Here is a 9,580-nt window from a genome sequence, read left to right as displayed (position 1 = left end):
ATCGCCTATCAACCGGAATTTGCCAAAATATCAATTTTGCCAATTCAAGCCTAAATCTTCTCTACAACTCCAAAAATCCATTCCGATCGCGTTCCTAAGTCACAAATCACCTCCCAAAGCTAACCTAACCATCAGAACTTACTTCCGAGCCTTCTAACACATAAGTCAACATCCAATTGACTTTTCCAACTTAAGCCTTCTTAAAAGAAACTAAGTGTCTCATTTCTTACCAAATCCTCTCCAACTCGAACTAATAAACTCGATCACATAAAACACGGATAACGAAGCGTAAAGAAGCTGAAATGGGGGAAATGGAGCGGTAACTCATGAGACGACTGGTCGGGTCATCACACCACTGCTGCCCCGCCTAGCGTGTTGCCCCATGCCGCACGCCTGTATAAATTTTACAAAGTAATAGTCCTATTTTGCGTAGGAAAAGGTATTTTTGTCAGGGATGTCCTACTTGGTATATATACATGGAAAACATTATTTTCTGGACTTTTTGACACATCTTGACCTAAGGAGGGTAAAGAGGATTTGGGTAAGAAAAAGTACAAGGAATTCATCACTCAATCCTCACTCAAGACACGAGTTTTGATCGTTTTATGTTTTTCTATACTTTAAACATATTTGTGATGAACCACTCCATATCCATGGACTAGTTCCCTTTAAGTTTTGATGGATTTGGTGTATTGATATTTGTTTGTGGATAATAACTCTAGTGTTATGTATTGAAGCATTTTGGATGATTTAATAATTACATCTATATTCACTTATTCATGTAATCGAGAGAGGCATAACTTGTGATATCTTTGCATTATATTGTTGGTTGAGTTCATTTATTCTTCTTAGTAATCGAAGAGGCTAGTTGAATTGTTGATTAAATATAGTTAGGAGGATAATCGAGAGAGGTTATCCTAAAGACCAATCCACTACGAATTTTTGCATATCTTCACCGAGGTTAAATTAGTTCATCTTGTGAGGTTGAGACTTAATCGAGAGAGGAGTTTCTACTGAACAGTTGAACTAATAATTGAGTGAATTCGAGAGGCTCACTTGAACCTTAGAAGTGAATTATATAGAGTTAGATCCCAAAAAATTATCTTTCACCTATCCTATCAAAACCCTATCTTCTCCCAGTGACAACCTTCTTTGCTCATTACTTGTGTCGATTGTCATTAGTCAATAGCTTTAGATTGTTAGTTAATTTTAGTTATTAATCATATAAATCTCAACTATTGGTCATCTTGGATAACAACTCAGCTAGAAACTACAAGAACATTGTTTAAATCTAATCCCCGTGGATACGATATTATATTATACTATATTCGACTAGCGAGCATATTTAAGTGTATGTTTTGCGCTCGTCAAATTTTGGTATCATTGCCAGGGATTGGCAATTAATAGTGTTTGAAATAGTTTTTGGTGCTAATTCAGGAATTAGTTTTTAGTCTTTTTTTTCTTTTCTTTTTCCCTTTCTATTTCATTTTCTTTATTAGTTAACTTATTTTCAAGATTTATTTTGTAGTACCTAACAAGTTGGAGAAGATAATGTAGATATTGAACTCTAAATGATGTGATGATGGAGTACAACAAGCCTAAGAAAATAGTTGAAGAGTTAACAGTTGAATATTATCAACGGTCTGCTATGTGTTTTATATGCGATGGAAATTATCTATGGATTGACTATCAAGCAGGTATGTATTCTTCCTATGGTTCGTAGTTTAAATAGTCTCACTCTATTTCTAGTCCGTATAGGTATGAGGATTCTAGTAACAAATGGTCTTGGACATACCAGAGGAATATTCACTTGACCTTTCATCTTTGTTTTCTTATTCTAACCTTGATCATGTGGATTTTATTTTTGGGGATTTACAAGAATATGTATGTATGGATCTTGTGAAAGAATGCAGAAGCAAGTTAAGGATTACCATGAACGAGCAATTCACCACTCAAGACGAGGCAATAAAGAAAGAAAAGAGCGGGTCTTGTGGGTATCCTTAGAAGAATTGGGCATAATGAGATCCATAAATAATCCTAAGAAGAAAAAACAAGGAATGAATTTATAATTAGGGGTGGATTTCATAAGTTCTCAGAAAAGAAGAAAATTCAGGAAAGTTTCCTTTACCTTATACTTTTTAATTGTGTGTCATGGGGACATGCCACAACTTAAAGTATAGGGTGGGAGATATATTTGTATGTATGTATGTATGTTAGTTTGAGTAGTTAGATATAGAGAAAATATTGAAAAAACATTAAAAAAATTAAAATTTTCGACTTTTCCCGACGATGGATATAATCGACCGATTTCTTGAGGGATTAAATTCGAAGGAAAAAGACAAAAAAAGATTTTCTTTTGTTAGGTAGTGTAATAATTCCCCCTTGATATTTCTTTGTGCCGCGGTTCTTTTCCAAGAGTTTTGTTTGAACTGGGTGTACTTAGTTTTATTTTTGTTAGGAGTAGGAAACCTTGTGCTATGATTTGAATTGAAGCAATGTCTCTTGACTTTATTATGCCTTGAGAATAGTGAGTGCCTTAGTTGTGACACTTAGGCTCATTTTTTGACTCTTGTATAAGTACCTTAAATTGTATGATCTTAACTTTGCTTGACTGCTTTGACTAGAGTGTCGTGATGAGTCTGATCCTGATTGAGTTATGTGCCATGTGTGTGAGAGGTTTTGTGTATTCTGTGCATTGCATTTGATGTCTAGAACTTTCCCCGTGTGTTTGCAAAGAAAAATAGCAGTTTTATTTAGTCTTAGAAGGGATACATACATTTCTTTGTTGAGCCAGTTATATGCTTTTACCCACCTAATTGTTATGTATCTTAGTTAACCCCTTTGACCTTATAATCATGTTTTTTTGGCAACCACATTACAAGACTTACCCATTTAATTGAACTGACCATCTATTTGAACCTTGTACCTCTCATGAGCACTTGAAATTGTTATGAACTTTGTAAAAGTTAAAGTGTGGGGTGATTGGTTTGGTATTTGAGTGGAACTAATGAAATAAGGAGAAAGGTGCACTATTTTGAAAAAGTAAGAGCCACTTGAATTGAAAAAGAAAAATGAAAAAATAGTTGTATTGTTGTGAAAATTATTCATTGATAAATGGTAACTCTTGATGTAATTGTGCTTAAAGAAGTAGGGAGTTAATATAAATTGATGTGAAGATGGAGTTATGGTTTGACATAAAAGTGGGATTTTGAAAGGTAAAGTGTATTTATTAAAGTTCTTAGGGAGGTGTAGTCACTCTTATATCTAATTGTATCCTACCCATCCCGCATCCTGCATTACAACCAATTAAAGTCCTACTTGATCCTTGACTGAATGAGCTCAATTAGTAGAGTAGTACACTACGGGCAAGCATGTAGTTCATCTTTTGTGGCATATGAATGTTATTTCGGAGAGTGACTGAATTCTTTCTATCTTGAGTTCCTAATTGTTCTTAACTTTTATTGTGTGTGGAAATACTCTCTATTATTGTGTGAGGGCACTTGATTCATGAAGGAAAGGTGATGTCGTTGATCTCTATGTTAGAGTAAGTGAGTAAGTTGTGAATAATGCATGGTACTTTTGAGTCAAATCTTGAGGCGAGGATGTTACATTATAGTGCTTAGTCTATTTTAAATATTCTTGGTGTGATGAGTTAGGAGAATTGCTTAATAAGGTCGTGTCTATATAAAGTGTAGTTTAATTGCTAGAGGAAGAGTGATGGTTTAAGTGTGGGATGCTGATGGTAGGCTATAATTACATGTTGGAGTTGCTTATTTCACTCTAATTTACTGCACTTTAATTGTGTTTGAGCTTGAATTATTAGTGTTTTGTGCTTATTGTTTGTTTTATCCTTTGTAGGAGTGATTCCGAGCCATGTAGATGATATGGAATGAATTTGAGTTATTTGGAGCTTTTAAGTCTGAGTAAAAGCCAAGGAAGTAAGCCGGGATCGAGTTTGGGGGTCAAGGACCAAGCCTGAATATCAAAAAGTGAGGGGAAAAATTCACTCTGAGAAACCTCCACAACTGCGGCACGTGGGACGCTGCGGCTACCCAACGTTTCACCGTCTTGCTCTCAAAACCAAGAGAAGGTGAAACGTTGTTAGTCTACCTCGTAGTTTCGGAAGTTGCGGTAAGTGCAGTTTTAGTCTGTAAGGACGAAGGTACGCAATCTCCTATTTATTACGTAAGTAAAATTCCGCATTTGAAAAAACTAGCCTTACTCTCGTAGTCGCCGCTCGTAAGTTAAGGCCCTACTTCAAATGTCACTCGATAGCCTTGGTGACCACTTTCCCTTTGCAAAACATCCTTCACAAACCCGAGCTCTCGGGTGGATTGGCCAAATGGGTCGTCGAAATGAGTGAATTTGACATAGAATATAATCCAAGGACTGCAATTAAATCACAAGTCTTGGCTGACTTTGTGGCCAATTTCAGTCCGGGATTGCTGCCTTTGGCAACCAAAGAGGCAGTAATGGTGTCGGTATGGACATCAAGGGTTTGGACCTTATTTACGGACGCAACATCCAATGTAAAGGGGTTCGGGCTTAGTATAGTCTTAATTACACCTTCAGGGAAAACCCTAAGGCAAGCCATCAGAATGGTCCCTTTAACTAATATCTCAAGGGAATGTAACGCAGAAGCAGATGCATTGGTTAACCTCGGATCATTGATGGAAATAAAAGGATCGAAATTCGGGATGGTAGTACAACTGTTGAACTCTGTCCTGGATACAGATGGTTACTTTGAGGTAAATATGAATAATTTGGTCTAGGATTGGAGGAATGAAATTATCGATTACCTCGAGCACGGGAAACTACTCGAAGACCCCAAAGCATCCTGGGCGCTGTGCGCCAAAGCAGCACGATAGAGCTTCAAGAGAGGCCAACTATATAGAAAATCTTTTCAAGTCCCGCTGGCCCGACGCTTAGGAGCATCCAAATCTAACTGTGTCATGCGAGAAGTCCATGAAAGGATACGCGACAACCAGTCATGCGCATATTCCTTAGTACTGAAGTTGGTAAGGGCGGGATATTATTGGCCCCACATGGAACAAGATGCCAAAGACTTTGTACAAAAATGTGATAAGTGCCAACATTACGCACCACTGGTACATCAACCGGCAGAACCCTACATTCGGTTTTGTCCCCATGGTCATTCATGAAGTGGGGGATGGACATCGTCGGACCACTGCCACCGGCTCCCAGAAAGGTAAGATTTCTTTAATTTTGATTGACTGTTTTTCTAAGTGGGTAGAAGCAGGTCCTTATCAGAAGATCGGCGAGCCCGAAGTGGTGGATTTCTTTGGAAAAATATAATTTGCAGGTTCGACATACCAAAAGAGATAGCATGGGATAATGGACCATAGTTTATCGGTGCAAAAGTTTCAAAGTTCCACGAAGATTTAAAAATAAAGAGGATCATATCTTCACCTTATCATCCGAGCGCAAACGGTCAAGAAGAGTCAACGAACAAAGTGATAATACAAAACCTCAAGAAAAAGTTGGAAGCGGCTAAAGGTAATTAGCCCGAGGAGTTACCTGGAGTTTTATGGGCATACCGAGTAACGGCCAATTCGAGCATAGGAGAAACTTCTTTTTTCCTTGTGTACAGTGCAAAAGCTTTAATATTGGTAGAAGTATGGGAACCCACCTTAAGATATTTCCAAGCAGATGAAGAATCAAATAACAAATCAATGTTGGTCAACTTGGAGCTGCTCGATGAACGTAGGGACTTGGCGCATATAAGGATGGCAGCTCAAAAGCAAATAATGGAGCGGTATTATAATTGAAGAGCCAACCTCCGTTATTTCAAAGTAAGAGACTTGATCCTAAAGAAAGTAACTCAAAATACCAGGAGATCAACGCAGGGAAGCTAGGTCCAACATGGAAAGGCCCCTACCGGATCTCAGTTGTCACCGGGAAAGGTTCATATGAATTGGAGAACCAAAATGGAGAAAAGTTTCCCAGCAATTGGAACATGGCACACCTCAAAAGATACTATTGATGATGAACATTATCCGAGTGGAAAGTATGTGTTGCACTCTTTTTCCCTTCGTTAAGTTTTTGTCCCAATTGGGTTTTTCTGGCAAGGTTTTTAACGAGGCAGCAACAGAAAACATACTACGAAGAAAACTCCAATAGCAGCAATAAGACCTCTAATATCAAGGCACTCAAGCAAAGATCCGCTCCAGAACGGTTAGATAGTCTTTGGCTCTATAGCAAAATTCCCACCAGGAAATTAAGTTAGCCATAGAACAAAGGTTACCCGATCATTCACAAGTGCAAACCATTAAAGGATTGCTAGATAGTCTTTTGCTTGATAGAATAAATTCCTAAAGGAAAGTGAAGTTTGTTACCGAGCATAAGATTGTCTAGCAATTCACTAATGGGGGACTCGAAGGTACAATACTCCTAGTGTTCTAATTCGCATTTGAACACTGGAACAAATGATATGAAGATAAGACAATAATGTCTGCCATGTCATTCGGGAACGAAAAACCGAAAACATAATTGTATCATCGGGACCAGGGTACACCACAACACTAACTAGTAAGTATCAAGACTAACATCGGTGGAGTAGTGATGAGCAACAGTCAAGACAACTACTAGACATAATAACCTGTACAAGTTTGAATATAAAACTAATAGGGAAAAATATCAATACAAAGCTAAACATGGTAAGTATAACAATGCAATACTTGCAATGGAAACTAGTAGCAACAATTAGTGAAACCGTAAAGTAAGAAGATTACAGTTTTAAGTCTAGTGAAACCAAGAAAGGAAGAACAAGTAACAATCCAATAATCAACCTCTCTCACACAAGATTTATACAAGAACTTCCCTGAGGTACCACACCTCACAATCACAAATCATGTCTCCTAATTCATGAACTCTAATCACTTGGCATCTTGTGCCCACATTACTAATCACAATTGAACAGACAACTCACATGTTGCACCGACAACTCACGTGCCAATACCATTAATACCTCATATCTGCACGGACAACTCACGTGCTAACAAAAATAATACCTCATAACCGCACGGATAACTCACATACCAATAGTATCAATATCTCATATCCACACGGACAACTCACGTACCAATAGTAAAACTCACACACAGAAGGCAGGTATACAAGAATACATGTAAATGATCAACCAGCATCAAGGTCTATATTCCTGGAGTAATATCAGTGACAGTTTACGGTGTATGCTAGTGCAAGTGTACTATCACAATTCGAGTCAACAAGTAAGATTAGATACCATGAATGGCACATTGGAAACAACACAACAAAAGCATAATATGCATGACTCAAAACAAGGTAGGCACACTACTACACAAATATCATCAATAACAATTCCCCTAGGCCATCAGAATTCATCACAAATCATCCCCGACATAGCTCTCCCCCCCTGTCTCACCGCGTGCGCAACGATAAGGTAAATTGCCCGCTTTGTCTTGCCACACGTGCATAAAAATATCCCCACCTTGTCTCTCCATATACACAAACCCATATATATAGCCCGCCTTGTTATGCTGCATGTGCAAATATCAATAATAACAATAGCATGGACAACTCACGTGCGAACACCCTGACAATCCTCTCAACAATTCCACATGTGCCAAAAACATAACAACATAACATAACAACCCGCACCACATGTGCCCATATACCACAACCTTTCCACAACAAAATTCCAATAACACAACCACATATAGCCCACTATTCAACAACACTGAGTACAACAAAAACAACAATAATATGAGGTACAACAAGTAAATCAACACAAGAATGAAAATAATGCAATAAAACGGAGGAATAAGCTCAACGATGAAAGACATACAAGTAATAATGACTTCAAGTAAGAGTAGTTCAACAATAAGAGAAATAACATGTAACATCAACATCAAATAAGGATAATCAATTACGGATGAGATAACATATGACAATAACTTCAATTAAGGATAATCAACTAAGGAAGAGATAACATGTAACAATATCTTCAACTAAGGATAATCAACTATGGAAGAGATACCATTAATGGTAAAGAAGCAATAAAAGATAAAACAAGAACCAATAACTTCAAATAAGGCATATAAGAGTGAATTTAACAATGGGGAACATAACATGATAGTGCAACTTCAATTTAGTGTGCATAAGAACCCTAAGAGTCTAAACCAGTTAAATTTCAACATATAAAGCCGTGTACAGACTCATCACCTAGAGTATGTGTCTTTTACGTAGTCCAAATAGCGCAAACAAACTAATCCTATGGGGTAGTTTCCCCCACATAACGTTAGGCAAGATACTTACCTCAAAATCCCTCAATAGATACTCTAAAATAGTTTTTCCTTTTCAATTCACCTCCGCTCGGCTCAAATATAACCAACGTAGACTTAATAATATCAAATAATGCAAGAGAAATCAATTCCAATAAATAAATCTATGATATTTGCAAAATTCCTCAAAAGTCAAAAGTTAACACCGGGCCCGCCGGTCAAAACTCGGATCCAAGGGTAGATTTCGACTACCTATAAGCCCATAAGTCTATATATGTGTTTTGTTTCAAAATTCTACTACATATTGACTCTCAAAACTTAAATTCTCATTTTTCAAAACATAGACAAAGTTTCTTGAAATTTTACTTTGATTATCAAAATTTTGATATTAAATCTCATATATGATCATGTAAAATAGTTGGAAATTGAAACAAATCACTTACCCAAAGATTGTAAAAGAAAATACCTCTTCAAAATTGCCTCCTACCAAGTCTAGGGTTCCAAAATATGAAAATGAGACTAAAATCCAATCCCTCAGCTTTTATGTCCAGTCGCAAATGCGACCTGAGAGTCGCAAATGTGAGGAATATATTGAAAAAGCGAAACCCCTCACAACCCTGCTTTCATCGCAAATGCAATGACTTGTTCGCAAATGCGAACTGTGGACTATCAAAAAATTGATCAAAATGATGGCAACTGCGACCATTGCCTAGTCCAGATCCCCATCGCAAATACGAACACAGGGTTCGCAAATGCGAACATTACAGAGTCCAACTAATATTGAAAATGAAATGTCTCCCCCACCCTCGCAATTTTGACTATGCAAATGAGATCATAATCTCTCAAATGTGAGACATGAGGCATTTATGCAAAAACCAACAATGCTAGAATCATTCCAAACACTCCGATACGCGTCTTAAACTCACCTGAGCCCTCATGGCTCTAAACCAAACATAAATAAAGTCTTAAAACATAACATGAACTCGCTCACATGATCAAATCATCAAAATAACATCCGAACCTATGAATCGGACCTCTAAAAGCATGAAATCAACTTGAAACTCAAGAACTTTAAAAAATACAACTGCACGTCCGATTCCTATTAATTCAACTAGGAATGACGCAAAACTTTGCAAACAAGTTCCAAATATAAAAATGGACCTATTCCAAGTCACAAAATGAAAATCCAAACACGATAACTATGAAGTCAACTTACGGTCAAACCTCTAGACCTTAAGTTGCTAAATTTCAACAAAATAACACAAATCAACCTACGGGCATCCGAATTCAATTCCGGA

Source organism: Nicotiana sylvestris, chromosome 3 (genome assembly GCF_000393655.2).
Source record: "Nicotiana sylvestris chromosome 3, ASM39365v2, whole genome shotgun sequence".
Taxonomy (NCBI): Eukaryota; Viridiplantae; Streptophyta; class Magnoliopsida; order Solanales; family Solanaceae; genus Nicotiana; species Nicotiana sylvestris.
This window is presented reverse-complemented; position numbering follows the sequence as displayed.